At 44.1% G+C, this 19,427-nt stretch overlaps 1 protein-coding gene and 1 pseudogene across 1 annotated transcript in view; one reads left to right on the top strand and one right to left on the bottom strand.

Annotated features, from left to right (window-relative positions):
- SLFN12L (schlafen family member 12-like) overlaps window positions 1-19,427 on the top strand; it is a 53,553-nt gene that overhangs the window by 20,057 nt on the left and 14,069 nt on the right. The gene's annotated exons all lie outside the window — the stretch shown is intronic.
- LOC105553367 lies at window positions 2,389-3,650 on the bottom strand (annotated as a pseudogene).

Genomic DNA, 19,427 nt, shown 5'->3' on the forward strand with positions numbered 1-19,427 from the left:
AAAAAAAAAAATGGCAGGCATGGTGGCCATGCCTGTAATCCTAGCTAGCTGAAGGCTGAGGTGAAAGGATCACTTGAGTCTGGGAGGCGCAGGTTGTAGTGAGTTGAAATCAAGCCACTGCACTCCTGCACTCCAACCTGGAGTGACAGAAAGAGAATGTGTCTCAAAAACAAACAAGCAAAAAATCAAAACAAACAAATAAACAAAAACAAAAGAAACACTCTCCAGGCATGGAGAAAATAATATAAACTCAGTGGTAATCCTATACGCATGACTCTCTCTGAAACTTGCACAAATATAATAAATGCATTAACGATTTTAATCTTCAGAACCCTGTATCTTGCTTTCCGAGTGCCTGTCCTGCCGGCGTCGCGTCTGCGCGGCTCCCTGTGCTCAGATGGTTCGTGGGCATCCGTTCCTTTCCCCCACCGCCACAGTCCACACTCCGCGTTCTGGGGAAAAGGCTGGGTCGGAACGGAGCCATCACCGCTGAGGTATGCGGAGCCCTCTTCATCGGGTACTGCATCTACTTCGACCGCAAAAGACGAAGTGACCCCAACTTAAAGAACAGGCTTCCAGAGGAAAGAAAGAAACAGAAGCTGGCCGAGGAGAGAGTTGAGCTTTCCAAGTTTGCTGACCTTAAAGATGCTGAAGCTGCTCAGAAATTCTTCCTTGAAGAGATACAGCTTTGGTGAAGAGATCCTAGCTCAAGGTGTAGGCCACCTGACAGGTGGACAGCCACAGCAGTTACTGCAAGTGCAACAACAAACTCCTCCACCACCAGTGTCCAGATGCTTCTGACAAAGCCCGTACCAGTTAATCAGACACTTCAGCGCTTGGCTGAAGACAATGTGGAATGAGAAACAAATGTCAACATAATAAAATCTCAGTTAAAATACTTTAAAAATTCTTTTTTTTAAAATTATACTTTAAGTTCTAGGGTACATGTGGATAACGTGCAGGTTTGTTACATATGTATACTTGTGCCATGTTGGCGTGCTGTATACATGACGACCCATCAACTCGTCAGCACCCATCAACTGGTCATTTACATCAGGTATAACACCCAATGCAATCCCTCCCCCATCCCCCCTCCCTGTGATAGGCCCCGGTGTGTGATGTTCCCCTTCCCGAGTCCAAGTGATCTCATTGTTCAGTTCCCACCTATGAGTGAGAACATGCGGTGTTTGGTTTTCTGTTCTTGCCATAGTTTGCTAAGAATGATGGTTTCCAGCTGCATCCATGTCCAAAAATTCTTAACTTGGTAGTTGAGCATAAGGGCAAATATGCTTGTTATGAGCTATTCTATGCTGAAATCTACCAAAGTTAATGTTTACTTTGTGTAAATCCATTTGGTCTATTTTTTCCAGTGAAAAGCATATTTTGATGGAGATCTTTTCACTTTATAAGTACACTATGAGTTACTGAAATATCACAGATTTTGTTCATTTCTAAAACATGTGATTATAATGTACATATGGCCTTGCTTATGTTAAAAACACCCAGTGGTCAGTGTTGAAAAACAATGAGGGGTGGTCTCCTCCCTTAATCTCAAAAAAAAAAATTTCTAGAAATTGAAGTTTCCACATGGGAATCAGACTCTTTACTCATCACAATGAAATCCTTGAATTATACTGTCTCTGTTGCAATAATCAAAAATTCAAAGGCCATACTAACTGGAAGCAGACTCAGAAAATAGAAACAGGAAAACAATGTCTTAATTTAGTACATTCAATATTCTTGATATCCTTATCATTAACCATAATTTAATTAGAGTAATATTTTTGCTCCTTAATTTTTCAACATTGTATAAAGAATTTTCCATTCAAAGTAACGGGAGGCGGAGCTACCTGAATTTCAGTGGTGATAAGACAAAAATATTTTGACCCACAGCTTTTGCAGGACCACTCTGAAGGAAAGTTAACCCTGTGAGGTTTAATTTCTATCTTCCTTGGCCTACATTTTTTCTAAGGTAGTGATTTTTGGTGACCTGAAACCCAAGCTGCGCCTGTCCTTTTCAATGACTAAGTGGTTACAAAACAAAAAAGATTGAACACTGACTGAGGAGGGAGAGCTGGCAACTCTACTTCCTGTGTTACTTCTCAAAGTGGGGTCTGGGAACACCCTGGGGTACTTGGATCCACAGGATATGCACTGGCCTCAGAAAGGCAATACCATCCAGTGTGGTGAGGGTGCAGGGACACCAGTGTTCTCACTACTGCTGCTGAGACTGTGAAATGGTACAACTTTCTGTGGGAAAAGTAATATTCATTACAGTTTACAATGCAGGCCCTTCGACTCAGTAATCCTACTTCTAATTATTTATACCCGAGCAATTGTGCACACACATAAGTGCATATTTGCTGCAAATCTCAGCTAAAGTCAATATTAGCTAAAGGTCTTTAATTAGGCTTAGGGTTGTTATCCACATTTCAGAGAGTATAAATACTACCATTTATTATTAATGTTAAGGCAATGTTGCTAAAAATTGTTTTTACACCTTAGGTTAGGCATGTGCAGGAATTCAATGGCTGCAAGTTACATGGCATTAGTCTGGCTTTAGCTATATGACGAGGAAAATTAGGAAGTCCTTTCTAAGATATGTCGTGTTTGGTAAGGACATTCTAAGCAAATTAGGAAGGCAGGTGCATGGAAGAAAAAAATGGTATTCATACCTCCTCCTCCAGAATATCACAAGCCAAATAGATGTGGGACATGACTACTTGATGGGACTCTGATTTTAACTTCTTGGATTGTAAGCTCCAAAGTTTCATACAGGAGTTGTCAAATCCAGCAGCAAGCGGCTTGCTATCGGGGGAGATTTCTGCAGTGTTCTGCTAGGTGTTATAGACGGCATAGAAGCAGATGGTAGTGAGGGAGGGAGGCCCATCCTTGACTTGCTTAATGCTCTCCTGTAAGACCTCCAGGGCAGCCTCCTTCTGCAGAATAGGGCTGGGCGTGTCAGGGGCGTCCAAATCGTTGTTCTCACTTGGGGAGGAGCTGCCACTTGCATACAGCTGGTAGTCTGTTGTCTTGGCAGGCTGCATGTCCAGATGAATATGTAAGGTGAGGACTTTGCACAGGGCGATATTGTTGTCACTTTGGAGGTAGCAGATAAGGTAGTTGTAGCTGTCTTCTTGGAGACGGACCACCTACTTTTTATCTAGGAATACTCGAAGCTTGAAGTTAGATAGGATGTCCTGGATAGTTTGAGTGGTCTGTAGCTGCTCAATGACCTCCTTCTGGCTAGCGTTCTGCAGAAACATTCCATGGAAGCGGCTGTAAAAACTTTCCACTGTGCTCTTTGGACCGTTCTGAACCAGGTTGAGATGAAGGTAGACAAAGAGAGGGTAGAGGAGAGGCTTCACTTCGTGGCTATGCTGTGAATCGGAATCGATGAGAAAAAATTCGGCTGTCGTCCAAACTGTACTTTATATTGCTGGGATTCTGCCTGGGGGCAGACAAGGGGCTGCAGACATTATGTTGGCACAACGAGATTCTGATTGTACTGTGAGATTGGCCACCATCTCTTCAGCAGTCTGTGGCAGCCGCGGTCCTTGCTTCAGGGGACCCTCTGAGTCCACGTACTGCCAGCGTTTGAGGTAGCAAGACACTACCATCTGGATCTGCTCTGTACGCACTCATTTCATGACTGAACATCCCAGGCGGCTCCGGCTCCTCCCACCGCGGCCCCCCGCAGCCTCCACCTCCCGGATCGAGTTGCTTCCGCCTCCGTTGTCTCTGCTCCGACTGCCGGCTCAGCTGGGCCTCCGAGCCCCGCGCCCCTCCGCCCCCGCCGCCGCTCTGGGCGACCGCTCCCTGACTCTTTCTTTTAATTATTATTATTTTTTAGAGGGTCTCGTTATGTTGTACAGGCTGATCTCAGACTCTTGGCCGAAGCGATCTTCCCACCTTGGCCTCCCAAAGTGCTGGGATTACAGGCATGAGCCACCTCGCCTGGCCCAAGAATCCTTTCTTTACTAAGAGTTTTCATGAAGATTTAGAGGGTCTTAGTATTATTTAGTAACAAAAATACAAGAAAATCAAATGTAATGCTTCTAAAGTTATACCCTTTGTTAAAATTGATTCATGAATCCAAGGTTTACACAATGCTTATGAATCTTCTCCCTGATTCTCCCTGGGGTGAAATAAACATTTTCTTTGAAAATGCAAAGAAGGCATTTTCAAGACTGTCGGATTGCTTTGGAACTTCTAAAATAACTACACTTAGTTACCAAGTCAGACCAGTGTATTCCCTGCACTAAATAGAACAGTATGAGAATATAAACGTGGCCTTCCACTAAATGGGGTTATAATGGAAAGAATATTAGCATGCTATCTTCCCTGCTCAGCCTCCTGAGTAGCTAGTACTACAGACAGTGCTGCTAAGCCTAGGTGGCTAGTTTTGTTTGTTTTTGTTTTTTGATGGAGTTTTACTCTTGTCGCCCAGGCTGGAGTGCAGTGGTGCATCTCGGCTCACTGCAACCTCTGCTTCCCGGGTTCAAGCGATTCTCCTGCCTCAGCCTCCCTAGTAGCTGGGATTATAGGTGTGTGCCACCACGCCCAACTAATTTTTGTATTTTTGGTAGAGACGGGGTTTCGCTATTTTACCCAGCGCTAGTCTTGAACTCCTGACCTCAGGCGATCCGCCCATCTCGGCCTCCCCAAGTGCTGGGATTACAGGCGTGAGCCACCGCGTCCAGCCTAGTTTTGTTTTTTGTAGAGACAGGAGTCTAGCTTTGTTGCCCAGGCTGCCTAGGCTCAACCAATCCTCCTGCTTTGGCCTCCCAAATTATTGGGATTACCGGCGTGAGTCACCGTGCCCTGCCTACAGTGGCTTTTGATACCCTGGGAAAACGCAGCTAATTACGTGCACCTACAGAGTTATTCCATTTGTACCGTCAGAGTAACGTTTTCAGCTGTTCTATTTCTCTGGCAAAACATTTTGGGCCCTCGGTGACTTTTTGCTGAATGGGTGACCCCCTCCCAGTGCAGGGCCATCAGAATCACTGGAGAGCTGAGGGTCTGGGGAGGCGCAAAGAGAAGGCTGAGAAGGCGATCTTGCTTTCATACACCTGCAAAGGGGAAGAGGAGCGCTGCACTCTCTCATTCCTGGGGAGGACAGGAAAATGCTGCCACCGTGGAGACAGACGACTACTGCGTGGGCTTTAAATCCAGGGTGGGCGTGGGGCAGCGCTGGGACTGGATCTTCCGCCCCGCTCCTTCCAGGGAGAAGGGAAGGGAGTCGAGGTCATGAGGGGAGGGAAGGGAAAGGAGGCGCCGGAGGGACGATGGGGCGGTGGGAAGTCGGAAGAAGGAAGGGTTGGGAGGGAGGGAAACAGGTCCGGGAGGAAATGCGGGGCTTCATTTTCTAAGGTGGTAGTGGATGCGCTGGTGATTGTACACTTTTTTTGTACGTCTGAAATATTTCATAATTAACATTCAAGAAATCATTGTTTTTTGAGTGGGTCTCACTCTTATCGCCAAAGCTGAAGTGCAGTGGTGCGATCACGGCCGATGCAGCCTTGATTTCCTGGGCTCGTAAGATTCACCCACCTTGGCCTCCCAAAGTGTCGGGATTACAGGCGTGAGCCACCGTGCCTGGACTAAGGAATAGTTCTGAACCTCATTCCCCAGGGATGGCCGCAGGTGGTGTCGCCAGGATGTTTCCCTGGTAACTGGTCACGTCCTTAGTTCCCAGGGCTGCTCTCTTGCGTGCTGTGACAGCCATTTCGGGGGTGGGGGCGACCTCACTGCGCACCCAGGAATAGGGGAGACCTCAGCATCGGTCTGGTCTCGGTTTCCTGGTGGGGAATTTAATGCTCCCGAAGGCGCTGTAGACACTGCCACGTCTTGGCGTATTTGTTTTGTTTTGTTTTGTTTTGTTTGTTTTTGTCTTTTTTTTCGAATCAGCTTTCTCCAGTCTCTTTCGCTCACGCTGCGCGCTTCAGATTCTGCCCTCATCCCAGCGGGTCTGGGGGTCCTCACCCTGACCAGTTGTTAGTGGACGCAAAGGCCAGCGCCCATTGGTGTCAGATCCCGGTCTAATCCTTGCCTGCCCCGAAAAGGGTTGGGTGGGCACCAATCTCTGTCGCTCGCAAGCAGAAGCGGACTGGTGGGGCTGGGATGGGGTTAGGGAGGTGGGCGCGGGCCTAAGCTTCTGAGCGCAGCACCCCACCCGGGGCAGAGTCAAAGGCGGCGCGGGGAGTGGAGACACCTGCAGCAGGAGTCTCAAGTCCCACGCCGTTGCCCTGGGGGACTGTTTTGGCCTGTGTTCTGGAGATGTCACAAACTGGGCTGGAGACCACAGCTGCAGGAAAAGGTGGCCAGTGCACAGAGCCTGCACTCTATTGCTTTATATGTTACTCTAAAAATAGCTATATTGAGCTATAATCGACAAACTTGAAACTGCATGTATTCGAAGTGTACAATATGAAGGATATTGACCTACCTAGAAACCCTTGAAACCATCACAGCACTTAAGACAATGAACCTATGGGGAGGACTGGGTAAGGAGAGTGAAGCACTTGCTAGTCCAAAATTGAAGGGAACACCAAAGAAACACCACCTCTCAGTGAACAAGATAAACAACATTTAAAAAATCAAAATAAATGTGGCCAGGCGTGGTGGCTCATGCCTGTAATCCCATCACTTTGAAAGGCCAAGGCGGGCGAATTGCATGAACCCAGGAGTTTGAGACCAATCTGGGCAACATAGCAAAGCCCCATCTCTACAGAAAACAAACAAAAATGAGTCAGTGTGGTGGGGCGCCCCTGTAGTTCCAGCTACTCCAGTGGCTCAGGATCATCTGAGCCTGGGAGGTGAAGGTTGCCTTGAGCAGAGATCGGGCCACTGCACTCCAGCCTGAGTGACAAAGGGATACCGTCTCAAAAAATAAAAATAACTAAATAAATACATCAAAACGCAAAAATCGGTGATGAATAAAACATAAAAATGTTAAATAAACACAAGCTCCAACCCTGCCTTTGCCTGGCCATGTGTCACTTTCCTCACCCCCGTCCTGGCCCTGAACTAGTCCTCCTCCCACCACAGAAGCCCTCCCTCCCCTGCTCCAGCATGCTCCCTTCTTGCATCCTAAATCAGGTGACTGTACAGTGCCTGCTTCTGGATCCTCTCGACTGTCCCATTGGTTTGCTGGTCTATTTGTGTGCCCAGGCACATTGCTGTCGTATTAGAGCTTTATTGTTTTTCAGGGTTGTTCAGCTATGTGTGCCTTATTGCACTGCCCAAGGCCTCCAGCACAAGCCGCAATGGAAGTGAAAGTAAAGAGTATCCTTGCCTCATTCCTAAAACTCCTGGGAGAGTTTTTAATATTTCCTCATTGAGTGTGATTTTTAAAAGTTTGTGTTTTATAAATAACCTTTAACAGATTAAGGATATTTCTTTTTTCTAAGAAATAATTTTCTTGATCCTTTACTATACAAAATTTATTCAGATTACACCCATTTGAAGTGGTAAGATCACAGCTAGTGAACAGGTCACCCTGTAACAAATCTATTTACAAAATCCGTCATAAAAGCTTTTTTTGTTGTTTTTTACATTATATTACATATTTTCTTTTTTAAACTAGCGTACAGCACAAAGCTAAGCTGATTAGTAGTTTGCCCACTCCCAGTTTTGGGAGAAATACTATCTTTTTACAAAATCACGTACCCGGTGGCCGGGCGCGGTGGCTCACGCCTGTAATCCCTGCACTTTGGGAGGCCGAGGCGGGCGGATCACGAGGTCAGGAGATCGAGACCATCCTGGCTAACAAGGTGAAACCCCGTCTCTACTAAAATACAAAAAATTAGCCGGGCGCAGTGGCGGGCGCCTGTAGTCCCAGCTACTCGGGAGGCTGAGGCAGGAGAATGGCGCGAACCCGGGAGGCGGAGCTTGCAGTGAGCCGAGATAGTGCCACTGCACTCCAGCCTGGGCGACAGAGTGAAGACTCCACCTCAAAAAAAAAAAAAAAAAAAAATCACGTACCCGGTAGGAAAAGAAATTCCCACACCCTGACAATTGCCACCTGACTTACTCTGCAAGCCATCTTCCTTCAGATCCCTCCTTCTCATACACACGAGTTGTCATGAACACACTGAATTCTTATTTTCTTTTTCCAGGAAGCTTAAGCTTTAAATACTACAATTTTATTTACAGATCTACATGTACAACAAAAACGAAAACAAGAACCACAACAAAGACACAGAAAAAAAAAAAGAAGAAAACAAAATAACACTCTTAAAACATTACAAACCAGCTAGAAAGTATTCTGGTAATGTTTACAAATTAATTGCTATTTTTGTACAAAATTACTAAATATAGACTACATATCAACTTAAATAAAACGATTGCTATGCACAATTCTGTACATATAAACACATACCTAACACTGTTTGACAGCTCATGTGTTGTCCTTTATACATTTGCCCTTTATACATGCAATCATAATTTGCACACTTGTAACTTTTAGCCATTTTGTGTGTGAGCTTTAATAGCAGCAACTCAATGATACCAGGAAACCTGTATACTCAGTGCTTAAAGTCATGCAAATACTGTAGTACTAACCCATTTTGTGTGCTGGATACTAAGTCAAAAAGAAAATTACTTAATGCAAACAAAATACAGTATGGACATCTAATTAATGTACACCAGTTAAGCCCAGTAACTGGAAAAAAATCTTATGCATGAAGGAACTTTTAAGACTTATTAGTATTCCTTTCATTTTTAAAACAATAAATACGGCATTACATTATGAAAAATTTCAACAAAACACACAACCATCTGGCCAGGTGCGCTCAGTCTGTAGACTTTGGAAAAAATCAGCTTTGTGCAGCTGGCAAAGAGAATTACACTAAGCTGGAAGCAGAGTCAGCTAACCAGATGAGATAAATATGGGAAATGGGGAAAAGTTTGTCATAAATGGTTTCCCATACAGGAAAAAACCCCACAGTGCATTTCCAGTAGGCACTTTACACAAAGCTCCCTCTCCCTCCCCCACCCCAATGCTTCATCTAGAACCACACTGGCATTTTCTACCAAGTCCAGTGTGTGTGAGGGGAGGAAGCCAGGGATGGAGGCTGAAGAAGAAAAAAGGAAGATAGTCTGCACCTTTGTTTTTCTTCCCAAACGTACACCCACGCATACGCACATAAAGAGTTTAAAGTGCTGGTGTCATCTGCCTTGACCCCACCACCACTTTGCATATTGTGGAAATCTACCTGGAGTAAACTGGCTGGGGCTCCTGTGGTTTTGTGTGTGTGTGTGTGTGTTTTTTCTAAGGGGTATATTCAATTCAATTAAACATATGAATTGAGTGCCTACTACGTGTCTACCATTGGGTCAGGCACATAGCATTTCAATTTAATTGTTCGTTTTGAGGTTTGTTCTTTATCTGACCCCCTCATCTCGCAGTCCTTAGCATCCAAGGAATGGACCCGAGATACTACCCCATATTCCCAGTGGGAGATGACCACTGCCACCTGCCCGAGGGAAAGCCATTCTTGGACATAACTGGTAGGATTTGCAGCTGACACAAAGCCTCCAACTTGGGACACCATTCCTGAAGAGTAAAGTAGGAGACGCCCTGGCATTGTTTTGGTTCATTTTCTACGTCCCCGACTTACCTTGGTCCAACTTATTCCTTCATAGAGGAAGGGGAACAGGGTCTGCCCAGAACTATTTCACCCCCTGACACAGTGGGAGCTCCCTGTTCCTGCCAGCTTAAGGAAATGCCACTCACACAACGGGGATGTCTTTCTCCCTAGAGGTCTCTCCATCAGACCCCACCCTGAGAAATGGTTTCCCTGAGTGCGGTGTTAAGGGAGCCCTTTCTCCCATCACAGGGGTCCGGGAAGCCCAAGGGTGGAGGGACTCATGCCTGCTGCTTCACCTCACCTGGTTCTCCTTTCCAATGGGCCACCCATGTCAGCAAGCCACAGGACTGACTCGCTTCAAGTTCCTCCTCCTGGGAATGGAAGGACAATGGAACAAAGCTCCTTGCAGAGGCTGACAAACCTTGGATCACACAGGTTTACATGTTCTGATCAGTACAGGTTCTCTCCCTCTGCTTAAGTAATGTGAATTTGCAAAAACCGCTTCAAAGTAAACAATTAAATTGAAATGACGATGGGTACCACAGGAATGCTTAAATGTCCCCCATTGCCGGGGGCACTGGGGAGGAGGGGGCTGGTGGCAACCGCGCCCTTTGGAGGGAGGAGGAACAGGAGATGGTGGAAGTGTTGGTGGTGAGGATCTGGATGTCGGATATTTCTTTCTATTCCTAATTTGCTAAGGGTTCTTTTTAAAAATCATGACTGGTTGTGGGATTTTTGTCCCACTTGGAGCATAAGATGCTGTGCTGTATAAACTGTAATAATGTTCCACAGCTTGGTGTTCCTCTCTGGAAGTGGATGGTAGTTTTCTGCCCCATTGATATTAGGCTTGGCAAGGTGACTTGTTTTGACCTATGGAATAAGTGCAAACGTCAGGTGTACTCTTTCTGAGCGTGACTTTCAAGAGTCAAATGCTTTTCTGGCATCTATTGAAATAATCGTGTGGTGCTCCTTTTTTCATTAATGCAGTGAATAGGCTGATTGATTTTCACATCTAAATCACTCTTGGATACCTGGAGTAAACCTCTGTTGGTCTTAATACAATTTTGGGGGTACATTGCTGCATTCATTTTACATATATATGTGTGTGTGTGTGTGTATATATATATATATATATATGGACAGGGTTTCACTCTGTCGCTCAGGCTGGAGTGCAGTAGCCTGATCACGGCTCACTGCAGCCTCAACAGCCGAAGTTCAAGTGGTCCTCCCATGATAGCCTCCTTAGTAGCTGGGACCGCAAGTGCACTGCCACCACGCCCGGTTATTTTTAAAAATTATTTGTAGAGATGACGTCTCCTTATATTGCCAGGCTAGTCCTGAATTCCTGGGGTCAAGCGACCTTTCTGTCTCCTGCGCTCAAAGTGCTGGGATTATAGGGGTGAGTCACTGCCACGGCATAGGAACAACATCGTAATCTTTTTTGCTTACTTCTTGGACTCCTTCTTGGTGCTCTGGGAAAATCCCTGCACTAAATTTTTTAAGTCAGTGACTGAAGAAGAGTTTCCTTACTTCAGTGAAACTGTTTCCTTAGAGCTGGCATGAGAATCAGATGAAATGAAGAAAAGCACAGCTATGTACTTTTTTGTTTTGTTTTGTTTTGTTTTTGAGACAAAGTTTCGCTCTGTCGCCCAGGCTGGAATGCAGTGGCGCAATCTAGGCTCACTGCAACCTCTGCCTCCCAGGCTCAAGAGACTCTCCTGCCTCAGCTTCCCGAGTAACTGGGATTACAGGCGCGTGCCACCACGCCCGGCTAATTTTTGTATTTTTAGTAGAGACGGGGTTTCTTCATGTTGGCCAGGCTGGTCTTAAACTCCTGACCTCAGGTGATTCGCCCACCTCGGCCTCCCAAAGTGCTGGGATTACAGTCGTGAGCCACCGCGCCCTGCCAGCTATATACTTTCAATGTATGTGCTCATTCAATGTGAAGAAGTACTCTGCCTCTACCTTGAGATTCTAGATGGGACTTTCAATGGCAGGCCCTTAATTGAGTCCGGAGTGGGATGGAGCTAGGGAGAAACGGCAATTCAGACTGGTGAACTCCTCAGTTAGTGAGTCAATTTGGTCTGTGTGCATTTCAAAAGGTATGGGTTTTCGCAACAATTCTTAGACGTGTTGCCTGGAGAATCCTGTATTATCGTAATTATCATAATTACCCACGAAAGCAATGTGGCAGGAGGGCTGTATCCAGTTAGAGGAGCCACTGGAATGTCCGAAGCCAACTAATGGGCCTAGATGGCCGCAATATACTCCCTACACTGCAAGGGGTCCCAATCTGTCTGGGAGCAACCCGCTCCTCGCACCTCCCTTCTCCCCTGTGCAGTAGCAGCTGCTCTCCCCGGGTTTCTGGCGTCAATTGCGCTTTCAAGCAAGGGGATAGCAGCGCTGCGTCAATTTTGAGGACACAATTTCGCAAAGGCGCAGAGTCCCTAAAAGCGCGTGCGGTGCCACCACTTCCGGAGCGTCGGAGCATGGACTGCCCAATAGAAATGCAGCTGAGGGAGGGGCTAGCCGCTCATCGGACGCCGACAGCGGGAAAGTGGATAAGAACTCAGGTCCCCTTACTCGGTGAAGAGTGCAGACGTGGACCTCGCCAGGTTCGTTCTTTCTTTGTTCTCTTCAAATGACTTTTTTTTTTTCCGCTTAGAAAATACAAATAGGTACAGACGAAACGGGAATTTCCGTTGATCCCGCAGAGCTATTCACGTGGGCGTTTAACTTTCAGTTGCTCAAGGGAAGGGCGCTGGCACCTGCGGTGCGCTCGCGCCTGCAAGGAATCCTGTTTCCAGGGAATTGTGCGGAGATAAATTCGTCCCGTTCCATTGCCAAACCTTCCAGCCTCCGTTTCTTATTCCCAGGGGGGTCTGTTGGCTCCGGGACGAGGTGGGGTGCTGCCAGCGCAAAAAAAAAAAAAGAAAAGAAAAAGCTGCCGGGGCTGCTTTCTCTCCTTTCTGAGCATTTTGGCTCCTTGGCTCCTGTCTCTGTAGCAACGTCTGTCAAAACCGCAGGCTGTGGTGGACTTAGCAATGTCAGACTTGAAAGCTGTGGGTGACAAAACTTCTGCCCCTGCGTGGGCTGGGGAGCGCCTTAAAAAGCCGCAGGGCGGGCGAGGGGAGCCGCAGGGAGAGCCGCGGGGATCTGCGGTGTTGGAGCAGAGCTAGAGAAGCGGGGATTGCTGTATGGACAGGCCAGACTTGGCAGGTATCCGTCGGATGGGGGTTGCCCATCCTCCTGGAGTCCTGAGCATTCAGGGAGTTGGGGAATGGGTTATTTAGGGAAAAGTGACCGGGCACTGACGAACTGCGTCGCTAGATCCTGAAAGAAAAAAACCAGTCACCCCCTTGCGCTGCTGGTTTATCATCTAGAAGAGGGGAAGGGTGAGAGCAGTGCTGTCCCGAACTAAATGCAAAATGGTATCCGAGGAGGGCAAATCACAAATCACGCTCCATGCTTTTTGTTCCCCAGGAGGTAGCTCTTATGCTTCCTGTTCCGCCCTTGTGGGTTGTAGTTCTTTCCAACCTGCTGTTCTGGCATAACTCTAAGGAGATATGAATGCCACCCCCATTCCCATTAAAGATAGCCAACAATATAGCCTAAATCGTGAGTTCTGATAGAATTCTGATAGAATTTCCCCTATAGTCAAAAGTATAAAGGATTTCAGTGGAAACATCTAACCTGTAAACCTAGACCCAAGGTTTAAGGGAGGCCAGTGAATTTTAGGCCCTAGGGATTTCGTTGGCTCAGTCCCCAGCTCATTTTTATTTATTTTATTAAATTAATTAATTAATTAATTTTTAGCATTGTGTTCCAGATGTATGCCTGAAGCCAGAGGTTTTGAACCATGGAAAGTTTTACATGGCTGCAGGTGTTGGACTGGAGTGGCCAGGATCCCAGGCTAGTCCACGAGTGCTGAGTCCTCTATAAGATGGCTCAACTGAGCTCCCATGGGTTCCAAGTTTCCCAGGGGTATGGGCACCCTCCTTAAGCAATCTGAGGGTGAGATGTGATTTCTGTCCCCTTCTGTGTATGGTGGGTGAACCAAAAGGGTTCATCCAGAGCAAGGCCTGATGCAGACAGTACAGGAAGGTGGGCAGGGAGGAAAGGGGACAGGACTCCAGTTACAGAGGCTGCAGGAAGAATTGGAGAGCAGGGGCTGCTTGGCCAGGCATTACCAGAAAATGGTAGGGCTGGGGCTGTGTGGCTGGGCAGATGTGGAACCGATTCCCCTGCTGCTTTTGCGGGAGTAAAAAGAATGAAGACTCTTTTCTGTCAGGTCAGCATGGAAGGTGGACTCGCCCTTGGGGCATCCTTGTGTCTAAGAAATATGAAGAAATTGGGTCTAAAGGATGCTAATTGTGGTAGAGTACTGTGGAGAAAGTTTCGCATGGTGGGATCATACATCTCCCTTTGCTTTTTTGTGTAACTTTGCCACATTAAGAGTATTATTACTTTTTCTTTTTGAGTCAGGGTCTCACACTGTCATTCAGGCTAGAGTGCAGTGGCATGATCATGGCTCACTGCAGCCTTGAACTCCTGGGCACACACAATATTCCTGCCTTGGCCTCCCAAAGTGCTGGTGTTACCGACATGAGCCAGTACACTTGGCCAAATTTTAAATTTAAACTTAAATGACTGTGCTTACCTGGCTTCACTGTTGTTCATCTACCAGGAGTTGAGTCTCTTTTCTTAGATTCTCTGTCATTTGTGATAATGTGGATGAATCTGGAGGATGTTAAGTGGAGTAAGCCAGGCAGCCAAAGATAAATACTGCGTGATCTCACTTATATGTGGAATCTAAAAATAATTGAACTCTTAGAAATAGAGAGTAGATTGATGGAGTGGGTGGAGGTGGGTTGGGGAAATGTTGGTCAAAGGATACAAAATTTCAGTTAGATAGAGGAAATAAGTTGAACAGCTCTACTGTAAACATAGTGACAATAATTAATGTGTTTTATTTTTGAAAATTGCTTAAAAAGTAGATTTTAACTGTGCTCACCACAAAAAATAAGTATGTGAAGTAATGCATATGGAAATTAGCTCAATTTAGCCATTCCATAATGTACACATTTTTCAAAAAAACATTTTGTACATAACCAATATATGTAATTTTGTCTGTAACTTTAAAAACACAAAAACCACACAACTATATTAAATATTTTCAAAGAGATAAAGGAAAACATGGACAAAGAACTAAAGGAAATTAGGAAAAATTTATGAGCAAAATAGGAATATCAACAAAAAATAGAAATTGGCCTGGCGCTGTGGCTCATGCCTGTAAGCCCAGCACTTTGGAAGCTGAGGCGGGTGGATCACCTGAGGTCAGGAGTTCCAGATTAGCCTGGCCAACAGGGTGAAACCCTGTCTCTACTACAAATACAAAAAAATTAGCTGGGCGTGGTGGCGAGCGCCTGTAATCCCAGCTACTTGGGAGGCTGAGGCAGGAGAATCGCTTGTACCGGGGACGCAGAGGTTGCAGTGAACTGAGAGTGCCACTGCACTCCAGCCTGTGCAAGAAGAGCAAAACTCCATCTAAACAAACAAACAAACAAACTAGAAATTTTAAAAAGGAGCCAAATGGAAGCTGTGGAACTGAGAAATAACTGAATGGAAAAAATTATTATATTAAAGAGTTTCGATAAGAGATGTGAGCAGGCAGAAATAAGAAAATCAGTGAACTTGAAGGCAAGACAATACAACTTATCAAGCCTGTGGAGCAGAAAGAAAAGAATGAAGGCGATGGGTGTGGTGGCTTATGCCTGTAATCCTAGCACTTTGGGAGACCAAGGTGGGCAGATCACCTGAGGTCAGGGGTTTGAGACCAGCCTGGCCAAATGATGAAACCCCATCTCTACTAAAAATACAAAAATTAGGGGGCCTGGTGGCACACACCTATAATCCGAGTTACTTGGGAGGCTGAGGTAGGAGAATCACTTGAACTCGGAGGCAGAGATTGCAGAGTTGAGATTGAGTAATTGCACTCCAGCCTGGGTGAAAGAGCAAAGCTCCATTTAAAAAAAAAAAAAGAAAAAGAAAAAAGCCTACAGAGCACAAGAGACTTGTGGAATAATGTCAAGGACACCAATATATGCATTATATTAACCCTAGAAGGAGAAGAAAGAAAGGATCAGATAAATGATTTGAAGAAATAATGGCTGGAAATGTCCCAAATTTTATGAAAGATGTGAATCTACAACTCCAAGAAGCTAAATTAATTCTGAGTAGGATAAATCCGTAGAGACCTACATCAAAACACATTATAATCAAAGTGTCAATATGCAAAGATAAAGGGAGACTTTTGGAAACAGCAAAAGAGAAGACACTCATCATGTATAAGTTGTCCTCAATAGGATTAACCGCCAAGTTCTCAGCAGAAACATTGAAGGCCAAAAGGCAGTAGGGAAAAGGCTGATATATTTAAAGTACTAAAAACAAAAACAAACAAACAAACAAAAAGCAAAAACAAAAAAACTATCAACTGAGAATTCCATATCTGGCAAAAACTTTTCAAAAATGAGGGATAAATTAAGACATTCCTAAACAAGAGTTCAGAGAGTTCGTTATATTGGACCTGCCCTACAAGAAATGCTAAAGGGAGTTTTTCAAGTTGAAATGAAAGGACACTAGCCAGTGACTGAATGCCACACTGAAAATATAAAGGTGAAAAAGACTGTTTCTTGGGCTTCTGCAGCAGCTCCTCCCCCACTGAAGGTGAGATGGAGGAGTGCATGCTTTCTTGTTGCCTCTGCCCCTAGCCCTACCCTCTGGCTCTTACTTTTAAGCACCATATACTGGACTGCAGCCTGAACTACACCACCAAACAATATTACATCACTACAACAAGTAATGTCTGAGAAAGCCACTGCACAAACCTATCTGCAACAAGGGAATCTGTACAGAGCCTTGGCACTCTGAAAACACCCAGAAATGGAGTCATATATTGGAGCCATATAATGGAGGTATATACCATGGTAATACCCGCAAGGGAAAAAAGAATAAAATATCAAGAAGACCCATCTAAATAACAGCAAATTCAAAAACAGGGGAAACATCAACTCTCTCAGATAAGAAAGAACCAGTGTGAGAACTCTGGCAATACGAAAAGCCAGAGCATTTCTTCTCCTACGAAGGATCCCAGTAACTCCCAAGCAGTGAATCGTAATCAGAATGAAATGTCTGAAGTGACACATATTGAATTCAAAAGATGAATGGCAAAGAAATCCAAGAGAAAGTTGAAATCCAACACAAAGAAAACAGAAAAATGATCCAAGGTTTGAAAAATGACAAAGATATATTAAGAAGGAAACAAACAGAACTTCTGGAATTGAAAAATTCACTACAGGAATTTCAAAACAGTTGGAAGTGTTAACAACATATGAGATGACACAGAAGAAATAATGTCAGAACTCAAAGACATTTCCTTTAAATCAAACCAGTTAGACAAAAACAAAGAAAAAAGAATATATAAAAAAGAACAAAGCCTTTGAGAAATATGATATTATGTAAATTGACTAAGTATACAACTTATTGGCATTCCTGAGAGAGAAGAGACAGTAAGCAACTTGGAAAACATAGTTGATGATATAATTCAGGAAAATTTCCCAATCTTGCTAGAGAGGTAGACATGAAGATACAAGAAATCCAGAGAACTCCTTTGAGAAAATGCTATACAAGATGACCATCTCCAAGGTACATAGTCATCAGACTAGTCAAGGTCAATGCAAAAGAAAAAAATCTTAAAAGTAACTAGAGAATAGGGCCACATTACCTAAGAGGGAAACCCATCAGACTAACAGCAGACTTCTCACCAGAAACTTTACAAGCCAAAAGAGAGTGGGATCCCCTTCTTAGCATTCTCAAAGAAAAGAAACGCCAGCCAAGAATTTCATATTCTGTCAAACTAAGCTTCATGAGCAAATGAGAAATAAAGTATTTCCCAGGCAAACAATTGCTAAGGGAATTAAGCATCATCAGACTAGCCCTACAAGAGATGCTCAAGGGAGTTTTAAATATGGAAACAAAAGAACAATACTTGCTGCCAGCACATAGCCCACAAACCCTGTGAGGCACCTGCATAAATGAGACTACAAATCATTTAACTAACAGCACTATGACAGAAATAAAACCTTACATATCAAATTAACCTTGAATGTAAGCAGCCTAAATGCCTCACTTAAAAGACATAGACTGGCAAATTGGATAAAAACACAAGACCCATCCTTCTGCTGTCTTCAAGAGAGCCATCTTGCATGTAATGACACCCATAGGCTCAAGGTAAATGGATGGAGAAATATCTATCACACAAATGGAAAACAAAAAAGAGCAAGGGTCACTATTCTTGTATCAGATAAAATAGACCTTAAGTCAACAATAGTAAAAAAAAAAAAAAAAAAAAAAAAAAAAAAAAAAAAAAAAAAAAAGGACAAAAGAGGTCACTACATAATGATAAAGGGTTCAATTCAACAAGAGGACTTCACTATCCTGAACATATACACACTCAACATTGGAGCACCCAGATTCATAAAACAAGTACTTCTAGACCAAATAAAATACTTTGACAGCCACATAATGATAGTGGGAGACTTCAATACCCCACTGACAACATTAGAGAGACCATCAAGGCAGAAATCTAGCAAATAAATTCTAGACTTAAGATTGACATGTAACCAGTTGGACCTAATAGACATCTACAGAATACTCCACTCAACAACCACAGAATATACATTCTTCTCATCTGCACATGGAACACACTGAAAGATTGACCACATTCTGGGTCATAAAGCAAATTTTAATAATTTCAAAAAAATCAAAATCATACTAAGCACCTTCATGGACCACAATGGAATAAAAATAGAAAGCAATACCGAGAGGAACTCTCAAAACCACACAAATATGTGGAAACTAAACAACATAATCCTGAATGACTTTTGGACAAACAATGATTTTTTTTTTACTTTTTAACATTATTATGATAATGAAAATGTGTAATAATTACCTTTTGTTTTTGAGACAGGGTCTTATTCTGTTACCCAAGCTGGAGTGCAGTGGCATGATCTTGGCTCACTGCAGCCTCCACCTCCCAGGCTCAAACAGTCCTCCCATCTCAGCCTCCCGAGTAGCTAGGACTACAAGCATGTGTCACCGTGCCCAGCTAATTGTATGTTTTGTAAAGATCAGATTTTGCCATATTGCCCAGGCTAGTCTCAAACATCTGGGCTTAAGTGATCCACCCACCTCAGCCTCCCAAAGTGCTGGGATTGCAAGCATGTGCCACCATGCTTAGCTGTAAGCAATGAATTTAAGTCAGAAATCAAAAAGTTTTTTGAAACAAAATAAAATAGAGATACAACACACCAAAACCTCTGCGATATGGCAAAAGCAGTGTTAAGAGGAAAGTTTATAGCACTAACTGCCTGTATTAAGAAATAACACTCCAACCTTGCACCTAAAGGAACTAGAAAAACAAGAACAACTAAACCCAAATCTAGCAGAAGAAAATAACTAAAATCAGAGCAGAACCTAAAGAAACTATGACTCAAAAATTTATACAAAGGATCAATGAAACAAATACTTGATTATTTGAAAGGATAAACAAAATTGATAGTCTACTAGCTAGATTAACAAAGAAAAAGAGATCTAAATCAGCAGAATCACAAATGACAAGGATGCCATCATGACCAATCCCACAGAAATATAAAAGATTTTCAGAGACTACTGTGAACATTTCTATGCACACAAATTAGAAAATCTAGAGGGAATGGCTGGGTGTAGTGGCTCACACCTATAATCCCAGCACTTTGGGAGGCTGAGGTAGGT

The sequence above is a fragment of the Mandrillus leucophaeus genome, unplaced genomic scaffold, assembly GCF_000951045.1.
Source record: "Mandrillus leucophaeus isolate KB7577 unplaced genomic scaffold, Mleu.le_1.0 Scaffold590, whole genome shotgun sequence".
NCBI lineage: Eukaryota > Metazoa > Chordata > Mammalia > Primates > Cercopithecidae > Mandrillus > Mandrillus leucophaeus.